The following is a 19619-nucleotide window of genomic DNA, read 5'->3' as shown; positions in this document are numbered from 1 at the left end:
GATCTCCTCTTATCAGATCTTTTTAAAGTTGCATTATGCCTCTCTATTCCTCAGCCTACTTTCCAATCTTTTTGCTCAGGAAACATAGCAAAGTTAAACTGTGAATAATTTTGTATTGGGAAAAATATTTTCCCTCTTGAGTGTCAATGATACATAATGAATCATCCATAGTATGAATTGTATCATGCATAATCTTTTGTGAATAAGCTAGTTCTATTTATCTAACTTCAAACTACCTGCTTGTGTTCAGATTACTGTATGCAATGACTTCAGGCAGCAAAATAGTCTTAGAAGAGCAATATTGGCTTCAAATATGAACAAGGCTTGTATTGGCAAAGCAAAGTGATTATGTCAGCCAAGTCAATGGTAAACAGCCTTTGTTTCCAAGGCTGCCATCTTTTCATTTCCCCTTCTTCATTGTTTTACTCCCCAACACATGTTCTTACATCAAGTGAAAATATTCCATCCTTTTATGTAAGAGGAAGACATAATAGAGCATCATGTAGTTTGCTTCTAAAGTTAAGCCTTTGTATTGGTTAATGGCCAATTCTTTGTATCCATGCATTTTATGTCCAAACAATGGCAGAATTCCTATCTGTCATGCTGACTGGAATCTCTGACTTAGGGCATACAGATAAGTGGAAATTTTTTGGCCTGAATTGCATTTCTAGAAGCTGATGACAGAGAAAGAGAAAAATTAATTAATTTGGAGGGGTTTTGATTAAACTGTCAGTAGAACTGAAGAGAAGTAGTGGTGTTCAACAACAATTAGGCTTTTCAGAGATACATGCCAGTGGTACATTTTCAGGATTTTCTCACTACTAAAGACATCATGAAAATAGAAAATATTGCTATAAAGTTATGTTGAACTTCATCCATTTTTCCCACTTCATTTTTACATTATCTGAATATATAAATATGTGGAGATAATTTTAAGATTTCCTACAGCAAGGGAGTAACATGGGAGTCAGTGTTGCCAGGCATCTATCTCTTATAAAATTTTACCTTGTCATTTCACTTCATCAATGAACATATGAATTTAAATCTTTTATAATGGGATAATTTATAAGAGACAAATTGGTTATGAGAAAAAAGAGAGATCAATGTATTAATAGATGATTTCAGTTTCATTTCTGCCAGTTCTGTGGCTATCAGAAAAAATTTAAATAAAATAATTGGATTACATCTACAAAGAGTTAATAATTGTAAAAACAAAAATGTTTGTGATTATATGATTCATAAACACACTGAAATAGTAATTATTTCCATATAAAAATGATAACAGAAATACCTTCTAACACTACCACGTAGTGTTAAAAGTATTACATTTAAATAGCTTGGGTTGTTATCATGTTATCATTTCCATTTGATTAAATTTGACTATGTTTTAGCTGAAAAAAAATAATTTTAATCCTTTGAATTATTTACTCAACAATGATTACTGTTTACATAGAAAAATATAGGAAGTTCACTTAAAGTTTCTCATATTTTGAAATTAAAAATTAAGAATTATATGCTTATGTTATGTTGCATAACTTTTCTATTACAAAGAAAGAAAACAGAACATTTAAGATAGAGTTAAATCATAATTTGATTTCTTTGGTTTTGCCTTTGCGAGCATGACTATGGTTTATTGAATATTAAAAATGTTGGTTTATCATTAATTAATGCAATCTATAAATAGAGCAGTCTAAAATATTAGATTAAGGTAGATATCATAAATTTTTGGCATCCTTGTAGTCAATCTAATTTACTATCTCACGCAGAGATACCTTATGAAAATACATCTCTACAATTCTTTTCATGACCACTGAATGGAAGAGAAAGGGAAACCTCTCACAGTTTCTTCAGTGTGTAAGTTGAGGTTCAACAAAATAAAGAAATATCAAATAGGATATATTTTCATGCATATAGGTGACATTATATATTCAGCATATCATTGACTACATAAAGTAGGCACCATACAGCCTTGACTCACTCTTTGCCAACCTAGAACCATCCTATTTCACCATGTTATATCTATATTGTGGCTTTTAACCTGTATATACTGTAGGTTTCTCATTAAAACAAGATGTTCTGGAATTCCCATTTTTCTAAGCACATTCTACACCTTGACATGATGATATAATTGAAGACCTTTCTTTAATCAACACAAACTGACTTCTTTTGGGGATTCTTTAGCTTTCTCAATTACCCACAGTGTCTTAGAAATAATCTTTCATGTTCCTCTACCTTTTTAAAAGCCAGCATAAACATGATGCATCTCTTTTTCCACATATAGTTCTAATCAGCATTGGTGAATCTTAAGCATTAGTTTGTTAGCATGAGAAATTAAAGAGATGGTATGATAGTTTGCATACTTCATTAAGCCTCACTTTTTAAATATTGAATGTTTCAATCTCTTTCAATTTGTTGGCCACTGTGTCATTCCTCAAATCTTCTTGCATAATTTGGCTAGACCTTTTACTGATTCTTCTTCTGTTGCCTGTCATATATATATTCATCAAGCCTTCCAACTTGGTAACAAGCAAAGTGCTGATTTAACTTCATCTTCTAGTACTACAGCTTTTTTTGTAAGATGAAAGTATCTTATAGGGAATCTTGGATGTTTATATGCCAATTCAAGATTGGAATCTCCTTCTAAATTCACAGATATTTTGGAAGACTTTTCTTGTTTATCATGCCTATTTTCATCTCCAGTTATCTTTAGAGATGTCACCGTAATACTATTTCTTTTCTCTGCTAACAGCTTTCTCAAAGTCTTTTTAAAGTTTGCTCCAGACTTTTGTCTTGTCTTTGGCTTGTCTTTTCTATTTGGCAATTTCCAATATTTATTTTAATATCCATTTTTTTCCTGTTTCATCATCTTTGTCAGTCTGTTTTCATGTTCAACCTTTGCAACGTTAATTTCATTCTCCTGTTCCTGTGATTCCTGATCAATGAGATTCACAGGTTCAAACCAACTCTTAATGTTCTCTTTGAATATAGTAGACATGTGAACATCATATTGTGGAAATTAATTCCTTTTAATTTATCCATATCAAAAACCATTAGTGCTCAAAATATTTTCAGCCCTTCTTGGTAGCATGTTGAATGCCATAAATATAAGAGCCCATCACTATATTGTCAATAACTTTCTCTTCTCTAGCCATTAGTTTTCCTGGTAAAAATACAGGAGTGGTTTAACATTGCCTTCTCCCGCATGATCCTCCTTCTCCATCATCTTCCTATATTGCTGCTATCCAATACTATTGCCTGAACAAAATAGAATAACAGAGTTGGAAGGGACCTTGGTCTTCTTGTCTCAAGCAGGAATCCCTAAACCATTTTGGACAAATGGTTGTCCAATTTCTTCTTAAAAACTTCCAGTATTGGAGCATTCACAACTTCTGGAGGCAAGTTGTTCCACTGATTACTTGTTCTAATTGTCAGGAAATGTTTCCTTAATTCTAGGTTGCTTTTCTCCTTGATTAGTTTTCACCCATTACTTCTTGTCCTGCCCTCAGGTGCTTTGGAGAATAGCTTGACTCCCTCTTCTTTGGGGCAGCCCCTGAGATATTGGAACACTGCTATCATGTCACCCTAGTCCTTCTTTTCATTAGACTAGACATATCCAATTCCAGCAACCATTCTTTATATGTTTTAGCCTCCTTGCTTTAGACGGCAACTAAATGACTTGCATGCCTTGAGTGATCTTGTTTGGAATATTGGCACAAACTCCTGGTGTTCTTCATTCACTCCTGCCACAATGAGGCAGACAGCAGGATGTAGGCTGGACATTTGTCATTAGCAAATGATAAAACATGTATTTTAGCCATAATTTAGATTTCAATATAAATGGCACATGCCGTTTTAAAGGGGAGATTGTCCCTGTTTGGAGTGCTGCCAGTTAATTTCATGTAAGTTCAGAAGAAGTTAATTTTTTTTCCTGATTTAAGTGTATGTACAGGCTAATTCAAGGATAGGTCTCCCTTGAGATATATTTTCCAAGTTATTTAAGGCTTTATGGGCCAATCAGCACCTTGAATTTAGCATCCTGAATTTGTCTCAGAAATGAAGAACTTCAGTGACAACATATGTTCCCTTATAGCTAGTTTTCAACTTATGACTGTAACTAAACTGGCCAATTTATATTCTGTCATGAGAGTAATAAAGTGAGTTGTCATGTAATTGCATCCAATTTTAGACTTTTTATGCACCAAGTGTTAAAGGAATGTGGTGGTCATAAAGTGAATATTGTGGTCATTAAGCTAACCACTTCTCTGATAATAGGGTTTATTTGGGGGGGGGAGAAAACCAGTATTTTTACAGAAAGTGGTTTCTGAATATTTTTAAAATCTTGATCATGTGACCATAGAGCACTGCAAACAGCTGTAAATGTGAGCCAGTTGATGAAAAAAGTGATCATGTGACTGCAGGGGAGGGTGGACACCATAAGTTCAGAACCTGGTCATAAGTAACTTTTTTTGGGGGGGTGTCCATCATAATATAGAATCTGTCAAAACATAGAATCTGCATTTACTGGCCTGTAAGGATAGCTTGTCTTTTTTCCATTGCTGTTCCCCCTTGTTTCCCCTCCTGTCAGCATTGTAGTTTTCCTCTGTGGACTGGCCAGTGTGTGTGTGTGGGGGGGAGAGATGGGACAGATGGGCCGCCTGTGCTCTGTTTTGGCCGGCAGAGTGCTGCAGGAGGCTGTCCAGGCTGAAAATGGGGCACAGGGAGGTCTCACGCACCCCCACTGAAACCCATTTTGGCTGCCAGTTTTGCTATTTCCAGGCCAGCCCTGTGGGCCAGATTTAAGCACCCTGTAGGCTGCATCCGGCCCATGGGCCCCGAGTTTGAGACTCCTGGTATAGTACAATCCAAATACAAACACCACCACGTATTTTTTTCTTTTTCTTTTTTTGGTAGAAACTCCATAAGTATGTGCCTGTAGATTTTTAAGCTATTTCTAACTTTTCTAACTTTTTTCATTAATGGAGTTGTTCTGGCATCACTTTGTTGAATAAAGTGTGACATATTTGGCAGAAAGGGTATATGTGTTGCTAGAGGGGATGTATTACCCTGTAATTAGGGAATATTATCTGTGCTGGAATATGAATACATACACACAATCACATACACTTTCCCCTACAGGCAAGCTTATTTTTTTCATGTTTAGATTACATCAAATCTAGAGGAACATTCTTCTTCTTAATTTGGCAAGAGATGCTTTGCAAAAGACACATGCCTGCTTTGCCCAAGGGAAAAATGTAAATTCATTGATGAAGGAAACATATCTTACCCTGCCAGTTCTTCATTTACATTTCATGTTTTGGAGTGCTGGAAATATTGGTGTAAAGAAATTCTGGTTGGCTGCAAGTGTCTGGTACTGGGTGTTGACAGATGGTAGCAATGCAATGCAAATGTCTCATGAATAGGGTGCCAACATTTTGACCAAACTATTCCTGTGATTTTATGCAGGTGCCTGATCAACAAATATCTGAGACAATAACTCTTACTTCCATGGTATGAAAGATTCAGCTGTTAATTGAATATATGTAGGGAAAGACTATTTCAAATGGTCCTTTTAATGTGCACTATGCTCAGTTCATTATGGTAACTTCATAGCCATCCAGATGAATATATCATCTTTTATTATGCGTGTGCTTGGTACATCACAGTAACTTTACGGACATCCTGACAATTATATCATTTTCAGTCATCAGTGCATATTTTAATCTATTTTGAGAATCATAATTAAAGTAGAAATGCCCATTTTTGATTATATTTTATCATCTTTCATTCTTGCAAATTTGCAGATAGCCTTGGTGTTAGAAATTCCCCTTCTCATCACTCTCTTAACTCATGTATATTAAAAATAAACATCATAAAAATATTTTGTACACAAATATGCACAACTTATTTATTTTTAAATGAATGCTATTGTGGAATTTTAAAATACTTTGGCTTCATCTTCCTTTTTTAAAATCTTTTGAGAAGAGGATGGTCAATATCTTGTCTAATAATACGATGAAGAAGGTAATCTGATTCTGAAGACACTAAAGAGATGTGTAAAAATCTAGTGTGCCAATCTGGCAGACAACAACCAAGTCTTTGCTGTCTAGGAGCATTGTGAATTTGTCACAATTAACAATGCATATTGTAATAAAATGCTTCATTGCAAAATAATTTCTTCATTGTTTCAAAACTCAAGAATACTAATATGATAGGAGCTTCAACACAGACATTCTTTAATTATTTTCTTTTTTTAATTAGATGCATCCAGATGTACAAAATTCCTGTGTGCATAGTCGAAAGTATAAATGGAAGGAATACAAAGTTGAGACTGGCAAAAGTATGCAAAAATTCTAGCATATTCTGTCATGATTTGCTACCAATTGTAAATGGTTAAATGATGAATTTGTTTACAGTGAAGCATAAGATTGTGTGCATGATGATGCACTGCAGTTCTTTAGGCAATCAGCCAGAAAAATGATATAATGCAAAAATTGTTGAGTCTGAATATAAGGTAGAAAACAAAACTATTCTTATAATATTGAGTAGAACAGATATCCAAAGAGATTAAAGTATTTGATATAGCTTTCATATTGATTATTTGTTTTGGATGGAGCAGAATGAAAGGAGAAAACTATTGCCTTTATTCCTTGGGCATAACTCTCCTGAAACATCTAGTTAACAACTGGTAGCAGCTGATTTTTTTTTTTACTTTTCCCCACACAATAAATTTTCTTATCAGATTTTTTACTTTTTCCTATCAAGTCAGAAAGGAATGGAATCCAGAATCCAGGAAGTTAAAACATATGACTGTACAATTAATATCAAAATACTATTAATACTATCAAATTGATAACTTAAAACAGTAATAGAAGTGAGTCTTTATAACTTTTAAAAACTTTGAGATAGTGGGAAATTAAGACAACTCCTAATATCTGTAGTGTACCTTAGTTATAATATAAATTTAACCTATTCAATGAATTTCCTGAATCTTACTACACTCTTGGGGGAAATCTTTCTACATGGATCTCTTATAGGTAATGAATAGAACAAAGAAGTTTCCATGTCTGCAGTGTAAATGTGATTCTAAAACAGGTTTAGTATATGTGCATGAAAAGGGCTTTTATATATCTTTGTAGGTGTGTCTTCTAGGACAGTGGTCCCCAGTCCCTGGGCTGTAGACCAGCACTGGTCCGTGGCCTGTTAGAAACGGAGCCATGCAGCTGGAGGTAAGCGAGCGAACTCTACTGTAAATAAGTGTGGGAGCTGGGTTGCACAGTCTTCTCCCTCACCCTGGTCTGTGGAAAAATTGTCTCCCACCAAACCGGTCCATGGTGCCAAAAAGATTGGGGACTGCTCTTCTAGGAGGGGTCTTCTTATGATGCTTGTTCAGACCCGGATTTTAACTTGCAAGGAGTTTCATTTACCTTGTATTGCTCTATTCTAGTTTTTTCTTCACATTAATGGCAGAGATCAGTCTGATGGTGTGAGCCAAGTAAATGGGAGCATACCTGTACATAATTAGAAAATGTCCCATTAGATAAGATCACTGTGATGAGTATTCTATTGTTGCTCTGGAGTTGGCAGTGCCAAAATTAAGTAAATAAGAGACTTATGGTATACTTTTAAAAATGAAAAAAAATCAAAGCACACATATCAATTATAATAAAATAATTTTGGAAAGAAGCTGATTAATGGATGACTGTCACTTGATTCAAAACTGTTTTCTCCTGCACAGATTGTTACTCACCCAAACAATTTAAAACATTCAAAGAGGATCCCAAATAGAAAATTGTATTCCTGCATATGTTTCCATGGCTACTTTTGTGTTTTTATTCTCTAAAATAACATCCCATTTTTAATGGCAGGCAAATGGTGTGTCCTTTAAAAGAAAATAGTCTTCCCATGTGTCACCTTTTTCTTCCTTTTAAAGCAGATGACAATATTGGGATGTGCACATTTTCCCTGCACCTATTCTGCTATACATTATTCTTCTTTCCCCAAAAGGCAGGTCCCTCGATGCAAAACTCCAGAAGAGAGAGTACCTCTGTGTTAATGGAGCATGCATGTCATCTTCAGCTTGCTGGACTGTAAAGAGTTAAAAGCAGACAGTTTCCAAGTGCAATGGTTTCCCTGTCCCTCCCTCCAGATCCCTCTCTCTTTTTCTTGCCTCCTCCTCCTCCTCCCCACCCTATTTCTGTCTCTCTTCTCCACTCCCTCCCTCTGGTTTTGGCAGGGGATTAAAGTAGCTCCCCCCTGTGGCAGCAGTGACCCAGAAATGAGTTTGATTCACAGAGTCCTTCCTCCATAACAAGTAAAAACGTCAGTCAGAGTGAGAGTCTCTCGCGCTCTCTCTCTTTTCCCCTCGGTGTGAGTGTGCGTGTGTGTGTATGTGCGAGTGTGAAGAGGCACAATCTGCTCCCATTCTCCAATGTTTGTCTGAACTCATGAGGCAGCACGGAGCCCTTCGCGCAGAGAAACTCCAACCTGACTGGCAACCATCTCGGCGGCAACAGCAGCAGGTAACTGGCCAGGCAGTTCCTTACGTTCGCCTTTCCGCCCGTCGCCGCAGAAGGAGCTGCCTTGCACAGCCATATTTGATGTGTGGTGGTGGGGTTTTTTTTTTTTTTTTGTCGCTTCGCTTTGGAGTTCTCCAGAAGCAGCTAGAGAGCAATTTAATGCCGAAGGTCGCTGCCTAGTGGAAATAATATAGTACGTCATTAATATGGCGCCAAAAGATTTGCTTCTTGATAGGGAGCAAAAAGAGGAGGCAGTTGAGTTGCAGCTTCGCTATCCCATAAGCAACTTGTACATTGCTGGGGAGGAAGGGGGTGGGGGCAAGAGGGGAGGGAGGAAAAAAAATCCGATTATTTTGGAACGTTTGAGAACATCCGAATTGAAAGCGGGGGGAGGGGAAGGGGAGTTAAGGGCTGGCTGCATTTTCTGTCGCTGCAGACTTAGCTTTTGGCAAAGCAGAAGCTTCTTAAGGATGAACCAGATGAATGAATCGGGTTGCAGGGTGATAAAGAATAAATATGACAATAATGTGGGGCTGCTCCTTCCGGATTTAGGGACCATTTTGTAATCGATCCAGAGACTTTTGCCACAGTTTTCTTTGTGGGTGAGGAGGACGGGCCACCCTAAAAACTGCATCCACGCTGAATGAGCGAGAGATCAGCCGTAACGGAAAAAGTGAGGCGCGTTTTAACAACTTGGAAGACAGATGGCAATGGCAGAGCACAGGTCCTTTTTAGACAGCTTTAAAAAGCAAGGGGGAGGGGTGGCCAGAGCCAGAATCTGTCGCCGTGTCACCCACATGTTCGGAATATCCGTTGTATTACTTCAAGGGCAAGAAGGATACGGAGGGGGAAAGATGATAAAACACCTTTTACTGACAATGCTCCTTTTCTTCATAAATCAGATTTGGCTCCCGATTTGTTTGGAAGCCGTGGTACGGATATTTCGGTTAAAAATCTGACATATAAAGTATATATAGTCATGAACTTAGTGCAGTCCAGGCACCATATTTCTGAAAACGAGCATCTTACGGGATTTTTAGTTAAAAGGGCACCTAGATTCTTTAAAAAAAATAAAATAAATCTCGATGCTCCGCACCAGAAGCTTGAAATGCTTTTCCCGCGCCTCTTGGCTGCAAGTGGGAAGACCCCGAAAGTGCACGTGTTAAGGAAGTGTGAGCATATGGATAGCATGAAAACAAGGGGTGTGTGGCGTGTTTAGCCACGGAGCGTGTTGTTCAACCGCTATTCTGCTGGGTGGCAGCAGATTGTCGATGCTCAACGCTGCTGCTGCTGCTGCTGGCGCAAATGATTAACGCAGGGAGGGAGGGAGGGAGGGAGAGGGGAACGAAACGTGGAATGTTGCCTGGGATTCGAAGCTCTTCCGAAGAGTCTCATTTGCTACCCTCAATAGCCTCTCCGCCCCCCTTAAAGAGGCGGGGTTTCTTCGTTGGGCTACGCTGGAAGGCAAGGAATCTTGGGTGGTTGGCAGAATAGCCGGCCGGCGGGTCAACAGGCAGGTGCGCGGCGTCAGCAAAAGCCTGAACTTCTCCATTCTTTCTGAGCAATCTTACTCCTCCCTTTCTACCGAAGGGGGAGGGGACACTTCAGTGTCCGCGCCGTTGCTGTGCAGCCACAAACACTCGCAAGTGGGGGTTGTGCGCGCGCAAACTTTTCAAAGCACTCTTGACCCCGAGGGTTAGGATTTATTTTCCAAATCCCTCTTGAATGAATTAGTCTCGGAGCTTGCCAGTTGCTTCTCAGTTAGTCGTGAAACACGACCGCGGGCTTTTCAGAGGTAACGTCGGATGCTGGTGGACGACAAGTTTTTTTTTTTTTCCTCCCTCCCCACTTGGGAAACCGTACAGGGGTAGCAGGAGGGTAAATGCAGTGCTTTGTATTAGAAACGTCAGAGAGGTGCACCCGAGCAGACTGGTTTGAACTAAGAAATCACCGCTTTGCGACGTTGCTTATTAAACGGGGATAAAAATAGGTCACTGAAAGAACGGTCGGGCGGAACTCGAGCTCCGTTGGAGGAAGGTGGAAACACGTTTCCTCTCTGCATCAAGGCAAAACAAATGGATGTAAGCGGCGGCGGTGGTGTGTTCAAATAGCTACTTCTTTGCCACCGAACGGGCCGCGGTCGACTCCTCCCGCCTCCAGGAAGAGCGATGTGGGTGGGAGAAAGAAAATGCATCAAGCGTTTGGACATGAGACAAAGCCCCTCCCCCCCCGGGCTTTTCTACATGCCCATCACCTCACTTTCTAGCTCTTGAGCTTTGCAAGCTGCTGTAGAAGCATTGACGTTTCTAGTCCCTTTCAACCCTTTATTACGGGGGCTTCCATCTTACGTACTAACCCCCCCCCCCTCCTCCCATGGCTTCCCTCTAGCGAGTGGGGACTAGAGGGCGTTGATTTTGTTTGCAACTGCTTGCTGGATGATTTCCTCTGACGGGGTTGATACAGTTTCCAGAACTGTCGAGTGGGAGGAGAGAGAGAGAGAGACGGGCGAACTGCGGGGGGAGAGCAGGAAAACAAGGGCTTCGGAGAGAGTCGCAGCTCCTGCCGCTCAAATCCACGATCCCTCCCCTCCCTCTTTCCCCAGACGTTACAATATGGAGATCGAGAGGGAGGGAGGGCGGGCTGCGCTACAGCTTTGCGCGAACAGCGATGGATTTGGGAAGCGACGTTCCGCCGGGAACACCAAGTTTGATTTGCAACCGGGGCTGTGCGGATTGGTGCAGCTGGGGGAAATGGGCGGAGCGGAAGAAGAGGCTGGAGGATCCGCCGCGGGAGCTTGATCCGTTTGAAATGCAGAAGCTCGTAACGGTGATGTTGCTGGCGTTTGGATGGTCAGCCTCCTCTTCCTCCCCGACCCCAAACTGGGTTCGCAGACCTTCCTCTGGAGACGAAGCTTGTTCTTTCTGTACTATCCGGCTACTTAAACGCTTGGTGGTGTCGGTTTAGGGCAGGGGCCTCCAAACCGGGCAACTTTAAGACTTGTGGACTTCAACTCCCAGAATTCTCCATAGCTGGCTGGAGAATTCTGGGAGTTGAAGTCCACAAGTCTTAAAGTTGCCAAGTTTGGAAACCCCTGTTTTAGGGTGTTGCTGCATTCACCTAGTGATGAGTTTGCAAAGGTCCTGTAAGACCAAGCATTCACCAGTGGAATTGGAAAAATTGGTGAGCTGGTATAGGACTGGTGTAATAGTCTCCTAATTGGGATGTGAGAGTTAGAATGAATTCTAACTGGTCTTCTAAGATCCTACATCTAGAAATGTCATCAGGAAGCTAAGATCCAACTTGAAAATTAATTCCTTTCATCTTTCAAATGAGAACCCTCCTGCTAAGGCCAAGGGGAAGAATCCATAATTTGAAGACAGACATTTGTGGGATTTCTTAGAATCTTTGTCCCCGCTTCCAAGAATCTCAAAGCACTGGAGTGTGTTCACAATCTTAATTTTTGTGGGTACTTAATTTTTCAGAAAGAAATGATGTAGGTTATATTTACATCAAAGTGCAAAATGTTACTTTAGATCAGAGGTCTCCAAACTTGGCAGCTTTAAGACTTGTGGCATAGCTGGCTGAGGAATTCTGTGAGTTGAAGTCCACAAGTCTTAAAGTTGCCAAGTTTGGGGACCCCTCCTTTAGATGGATACTTTTACTTATCTCAGTGATAAACTGATAACTCTTCAAGTAGACTTATAGGTAAAATTGAATTCTTTTTGCATTTAATATAGTGAATATATAGCTTCTAATTATTTCAGAGATTTTACAGATTAGATTGTCATATTGATTTTGTATTTCAGAATGTATGTCTTGAAATATTCACATTATTAATTAAAATAACAAAGAATAGCAACTTGGCTGCTGAATTTTTGGATTTATTCAAAAGGTATTAAGTATAGGTAGGCCTTAACTTACAGCAGTTTGTTTAGTGGCCATTTGAAATTACAGTGACACTGAAAAGAGTGACTTATGGATATTTTTCATATTTATGTCTGTTGCAACATCCTAATAGTCACGTGATCAAAATTCAGCTGCTTGGCAACTGACCTGTATGACAGTTGCAGTGACCTGAGGTCATGTGTTTACCTTTTGCAGCCTTCTGACAGACAACGTCAATGAGGAAGCTAGATTCATTTACCAAATGTAAATGAATAACAACTGCAATTACTCACTTAACTGTGGCAAGGAAGATAGGGTAAAACTCACTTAACAAATTTCTCAAATAGCAAAACAAATTTTGGGCTCAAATGTGGTAAGTTGAGGATTATCAGTACAACATTGTGATACATAATTATAAATACAGCTTAGAATGAAATAGATTTCCATTGCTCTTTATGAATGTCATAAGCACACTCAGACTTGCTAAGGCTGATCTGGAAAAAGCATGTATTTGCACCATATTTTGCTGATATCCAGACTTGTATGTCTGTTCTCTATTAATAATAGTTATGTAGTCTAAAAGAGTGGTCCCCAACATTTCTGGCTCTGCAGACAGGTGGGGGAAAGTGGATGGTTTTGCACTTGTACAAATAAAACTTTGCTCACCTACTGCTTTTGTGGTCCAGTTCCCAATGAGATATGGACCAGCACCAGACAGTGGCCCAGGGATTTGGGGAAGATATGCTATGCAACAAGCGATGTAGATTTTCAAAACAGATTTTTATAATCTGCAATTTTCAGTCTAGTTCTAATTATACTAATAGATGATTAAACTAAAATCACAAAAGTTTTCTTCATGCTTCTTTCATTTGGTATTGTATAGCAAAAATCAGTGCTGTTATTACGTGTGCCTATGGCGTGGGATTTTATTTCTTACTGAAATGTATTCAGGTGATGTTTCCTCTCATACCATTAATTACCAGATCTGATGGGAAAGAGCTAGTTTAATTAAGATAGATAAATATAATCTAGTTTTCTTCTGCCAAAATCCTTGATGGTTGGTTAAATCAAATAACCCAGTACATTCTTTGGTGATCACTGTAATCAGTAGACAGAAAAACACTTAATTCTTTGACATTAATATTTGTAGTGCCAAAATATTTCCTGCAAGCCATTGAGGACTTATGTGCAGATTTATTATTTTGTGTTCTTAAATTCTTGTTTATGTTAAGTCCCAACCAGGAAGTGCAGTTCTGACTGTCAAAATGTTTGAAACTCAGTACTTGGCACAACTAATATTACTTCAGTACTAGTGTGCTTTGCAGGAAAGATACTTTTTTGCATTCTTGTGCTGTTCCTGTAGTGGTTTTATGTAGTTTATTTTAGAGTTTGTTTTAACACTGCTTCTAGTTAATGATTTGCCAGAACTAGAATTATAAATCCTTTTTACCTAGAGGTTTATGGAAGTCATTAAAATTACTCTAGGAGGAAACACAAGTCATAAAAGCTTTAACCTGGGGATACACATTTAATGCCCATATAAAATGTTTCTCTTCATCCATTAAAAAATAATTGTCACTTTCAAGCTACATTTTCCGCATAGGCTGTTGATCAATCTATTAGACTTTTGATGATATATACTGGTACACTCTGTGTTAATACCCTTGGGAAATGAAAATATATTTGAATTATTTTATATATGTTAGTTTTATAGTACCTAATATATAGTTAAAACTAAGCCTAACTGTCTGTGAATACACTGTTAATTCAGTAGGCAAAGAGCAATCCTATTAATTTGGTTTGGGCAATTTCAATGCTTTCCGAACTCACTGGAGCTTATTGACAGGTGGAAAATGGGAAGGAAAAATGGCGCCTTTTCCAGTGGGAAATACCTTTAGATCTCTACTTCATTTTAATGGCTTTATTTCTAAATGGCTACGGCAAATATTTTCTGCGGTATTCTTTTGTATTGGGAAGCTGATGATCAAACATTTGCAGTTTTTTTATTTAGCGATGTTACAATCTAAGGGAAAGGAAAGGTGCATAACTTTTGGAGCCCAAGTGCCATACTTGGTCTCTGGATATCATTCTAAGCGCCTCATTATAAAACACAATGGGTTTAATATAATTTTATATTTATAATTCATTGCAGTATGAAAAATATTTCACATATATTTAATCCCTTCTATTTTCCATTTCCATTACAAAATATTTTAGCAATTTTCTGACGTCTAAGGATTGTGTGAACATTCATGTCCCTGGTTTTTCAGTTGGCATATTCTTAGATTAAAGAATAGTGTATTTGATCAGAAATTTGAATGCTTAATTTGACCTTTTTTGGAGAAGGAGGAGCAGGTATGGTATGATATAGAAATGAAGGTCTATATAGACTCTATAGCAGGGGTATCAAACTCTTATTTCATTGCAGGCCACAGGGTTGTGTTTGACCGGGATGGGCATTGCCAGTGTGGGCACGCCCAGCTCAGTATCACCTATGTTGGTGCATGTGGTGGCCTGAGTGCTGTGTCAGTGAAAACGGGCTCCCGAGCTCCATTTTTGCTGGCTGAGGCACTGTGGCTCCCTCCTTTGCTGTTTCCAGGGCGGCCCCATGAGCCAGATCTAAGCACCCCTTGGGCCAGATCTGTCCCCTGGGTCTTGAGTTTGACACCTCTGCTCTATAGCATGCTACTGATATACATTTCCTTCTTTTATCAGATTATTATACGAGATAACTTCAATGAATCAATCAAAGTGGCCAAAGAGGAAGACTTATATAAAGAAATAAATTGAGAACTTTGGGAAATATGACATGGGATGTTTATTCATTTTAAACATGTATAACGTCAGGAGGAAGAGTGTTCCATAGTGTTGTGGCCCGCCAGCGGCTGGCGGAGCTGGCAGCAGAGTCAGATAGTAGTGAGGAGGTTGGGGAGGAACCAGCACCATTCCTGGAAGCTGAGGAAGGCTCGGATTAGGGCTCTGCGTCAGAGGTAGAGATGGGGTCAGAGCAGGCTGGCAGTTATCAGCTACCTTCGGGCTCGAACAGCAGTGAGGCGGGAGAGCTTCTGGAACCTGAACTTGCACATGCACAGAACCTGCTATAAGGAAGGCACAATTAAGAACTCAGGGTTGACGTGGGAGTAAGGCCACAGGTGGATGATAAATGGCCCCTCCCATCAGGATTAAAAGAGAAGCAAAGGGGGAGGGGGCTTTTGCAGGAAACAACTCTCTCGTTTGTGTTTGTTCCAGCCTCATGGATATTTGTCTGCATAACCCAGCTCTTCCCTGCCAGCACTGAGTGTGGAACTATTTATCTGGCAGTATTCCGGGATCGATAAAGGTCTAAGCTATTTAGTATACCTTTCCAAGACTGTTTGCCCAGCCACTGACTTTGAATGAAATAAATTCACATTAATGTAATAAAAGAGATTTTTGCCAGGACTCAGAATTGACTTAGTGCTTTTGGGGGAGGCCTAGGACAGAACACATAGGGCAGGAGCTGCCATGGAAAAGTACATATCCTACTTCTCATTAGATGCCAGTATTTAAGAGAAGGAATTGGGAATGTGCCTGCCTTAACTAACCTGATAGGACAGATAAATGTCTTTAGGGAAAGGTGGTCCTGCAGATACATGAGATGAGACATAAAGACAGATTTTCATGTTGTAGAAACAACACTTGTTCTTTTAGGGGAATTAATATGTTTCAAGGCACAGTTGAGTCCCTTTGAGTCAAATCTGTTCTGGACTTCAGCAAAAAAATTTGTAATTACATAGAATGCCACCCTGCATTAAGCCATCTATTGTTTTCTGGATGATAGTAATTAGTATCTCAGATTGAGTGCTTTCCCATGCATTCTGCCTTAGATTCTATCATAGTGATACCAAGATTCAGCCTGAGAATGCTGACATACTTTCTGCACTATTTTTTGACCTTACTTTCTGCTCTCGTAATAAAGAGATAATCTGTAAATGTTACTAAATCAATATGATGGTATTTTCAGGTTTATTGTTTCAAAATGACAGCCCCACCCCCCTACTTTTAAAGGCAATTTTTATTGTGATTATTGAAGGAAGTGAATGATTCTTATATTTTAGAATTTGACATTTCCCCCCTATTATTATTTTATTTAGCAATTGTGAGAATCATGTTGAAGAGAAAGATAACTGAAATCTTATTACAGAATTCAGGAATTTGAATTATTTTTCTGTCTTAACCCATGTGTGGTTTTCCGTAATTAACTGAAAGTCATATATTTTTCAATCCTGAGTTACAAATAGTCTCCTTTATTGGCATCAATGTTTGACATATTCGTAGTTACATTATTTATTGGTGGACAAAAATATTACATGAACTTTGCAGAATCCTTCTTGATTCTTCTTTGGGCTAAAATATCTTAGTAACTTAACTCTTAGGCCATGTTTATTTTGTATTTAAATTTAAGAAACATACAAGCACCCTTTTGTTTATTCAACCGAAGCAGTTAATGGTGCTCAGCATACTGATCAGAGTATCATTTTGTCATTGTAATAGAATTCCCAAATTTTGAAAAATACCCAAATAATTAACTGAAAAACTTAATGTTGATCATTATGGATGCACAACTTAATTGAAGTAATTATTTTAAAAACTGATAACTGTATAACACTGTAGAGAGGCTACCACAGTCATATAAAGCTAAGGTAACTCTTGGTAAGTAATTCCTTTTTAAGTATATAAAGATCTGCAGTTATGTACTACACTAATTTTTAAACTCTTAGCAGTCTGTGGGCCAATGGATATCTCCAGGAAAACTATCAAAATAGCATAATGTATCTAATTAAATCATGAAACGTGTGTGTGTGTGTGTGTGTATGTAGTATGTATGTCTGTATGTATATACAGCATTCCCTCTGTTGAAAGAGGTAGACCAACTATACCTATCCCATAATCAAGAAGACCTGGAAGAACAACTGGATGTGCAGCCGATATCTGAAGCTGGAATGTTACCACCATCCTTTCCATTACAAAGCTGCTGATATGAGGCATAAGATTATGTGTAAACCAGCTTAGGTGGGGGGTTGGACTAGATAACATGCAAGGTCCCTTCCAACTTTGATTATCTGTAAGAGTCAACCCATGAGACCTATTACCAAGGCTCAGCAGAGAAGTACTGTCAGATAATATGTTAGAACAGGGGTGTCAAACTCGCAGAATGTTGTCATCATGTGATTTCCCCCTTTTGCTAAATGGGGTGGGCAGGGCCAGCGCGTGATGCACCCAGCCCACGGGCCATGAGTTTGTCACCCCGTGCTAGAAGATGTCAACAGGGATCCTTACAACAATCCCTATTACGATAACTCAGATCATTGAACTGATACATGCTACAGCTGCTGTAATCCTTGAGATACTTGGCTACACAATCAAGAGGAAGAGCAGTACTCCCCCCCCACCCCACCCCAAAAAAATAATGTTAGAGTTCAAGGCAACTTGGAGAAAGATTAGCCAGCTGGTAGAATTACAGAAAGGTATGAAGATTAGGGATAACATTTAGCTACTTAAAAAAATACAAGAGCCTGACTCCATCTGTAGCCATTGAGACTTTTAAACAAAAGCTTACAACACTGGCTATCAGGCAGGATAGGAAATATACTAGAAAAACAGGCGAAGAAGGTACATGCCCTGCTCTCCAATATGAGAGTACATTCAAGGTGTATTCCAACTGCAGTGCAGTAGCACAGTAAGAGCAGAACCACTAACAGCAGAAACTGACTGCATTGGAAGGACATATGGGAGAAAGACATATGACAGCAGTGCAAAATGGGTGTAGAACTTGAGAACTGACCACAGCAATCTCCCAGAAAAGGAATCAGTCATCACAGGAGCTAGATAGATAGATAGATAGATAGATAGATAGATAGATAGATAGATAGATAGATAGATAGATAGATAGATAGATAAGAACATGAAGAGTTGGACAGCATCCCAGAGTACTATTGGCTACAGAAGCTAACTGGTGCATGAATGGCCTAGCACCACAAATGAACCACTTGCTAGCAGCAAGCTCCCACTAAGACTGGCTAAACTAAGGTAGGATAATGATGATCATAAAAAACTTCCACAAGGAAATGGCACTAACCAACTATACCTGCCTCAAAACATAAAAAGGCTTATCAGACATACCAAACTACAGGACCATATGGGCCAGTACATGAACACAGCTCAGAAAGACATTAGAAACAACAGGCTTTAAACACAAGTTGCTCATAGAGGAGCCACCTAAGAATCAAAGTAGACAATTATCAACTCAGCCTGGATTGAGTACAGGAAAGCCTACGACAATGCCATACACATGTAAATGCCTAGCACTATACAATGTCAATAGGATAATAAGAATCTTCCCCCAAAACTCAATTGGATTATGGAAGACAACACTAGAAATCAACTCGAGAGCACACACAAGTGTTTATCAAAAGCAGCATATACCAAAATGATGCACTGTCTCTGCTGCTGTTCTCCATTGGCTTGAGCTTAAGCCCTCTTAGCCAGATAATCACAAAGGATACCTAAGAGTGGAGCTAATGTCAGATACCCCCTATACATGGATGACATCAAGTTGTATGCAGAGAATGAACAAGACCTCAACTCACTGATCCACTTGACATGGATTGACATTGAGGACATTGGGATATCATTCGCACTAATAATTGTAGCCAGGTGGTAGTCAAGAGAGGAAAAGTAGTTTAGATTGATGGGGTGGAATAACCCCAATAACCAATGGATCACATAGCATACCTACCGACCAGTTATAATTACATTGGTATCTCATAATCACATGAAAACTACAATGAGGAGGCAAGGAAGATAGCAACATCCAACTACCACCAAAGGATTATATAGTTTCTGAAGAATGAGCTCAGTGAGAATAAATCCACTCATCAACATGTATTCTGGTATAGTGAGCTCAGGGATGGGTTTCTACCAGTTCTGTCCACCTCTGGAGAACCAGTAGCTCTGAAGAGCAGCAGACAGAACCGATTCTATGCTGATGTTTTTGTCCACCCGCCCACCCAGGCTCTTACCTGATTTTTATTTCCTGATTTTTCAACTTAGCTGCCGAACGAGGCACAACTGCAGTTAAAGCAGGAAAAGACGGCTGTTTCAAAGGCTGCTTCTCTGCACCCAGCGTGCTGATGAAGATTTACAGGCGCGCGGCTCACGGCGTGCAGGGAAGCTCGT

General features: G+C 39.2%; 1 protein-coding gene across 3 annotated transcripts in view; it reads left to right on the top strand.

Moving 5' to 3' along the window:
* Positions 1-8255: 8255 nt before the first annotated feature.
* The window catches only part of JADE1 (jade family PHD finger 1), a 65899-nt gene continuing 54535 nt past the window's right edge, over positions 8256-19619 (top strand). The window contains exon 1 of one of the 3 annotated variants that reach the window (XM_026698037.2): positions 8256-8519. The gene's annotated coding sequence lies outside the window, so the exon portion shown is untranslated. Of the gene's footprint in view, positions 8520-10262; positions 10312-19619 lie in introns of those variants that run through there. The other 2 variants (XM_087936142.1, XM_087936143.1) reach the window with 2 other exon arrangements.

The sequence above is a fragment of the Pseudonaja textilis genome, chromosome 6, assembly GCF_049901715.1.
Source record: "Pseudonaja textilis isolate UNSWEBS1 chromosome 6, rPseTex1.2, whole genome shotgun sequence".
NCBI classification, from domain to species: Eukaryota; Metazoa; Chordata; class Lepidosauria; order Squamata; family Elapidae; genus Pseudonaja; species Pseudonaja textilis.
The sequence above is the reverse complement of the archived record's forward strand: the minus strand, read 5'-3'. Positions and strand labels throughout refer to the sequence as shown.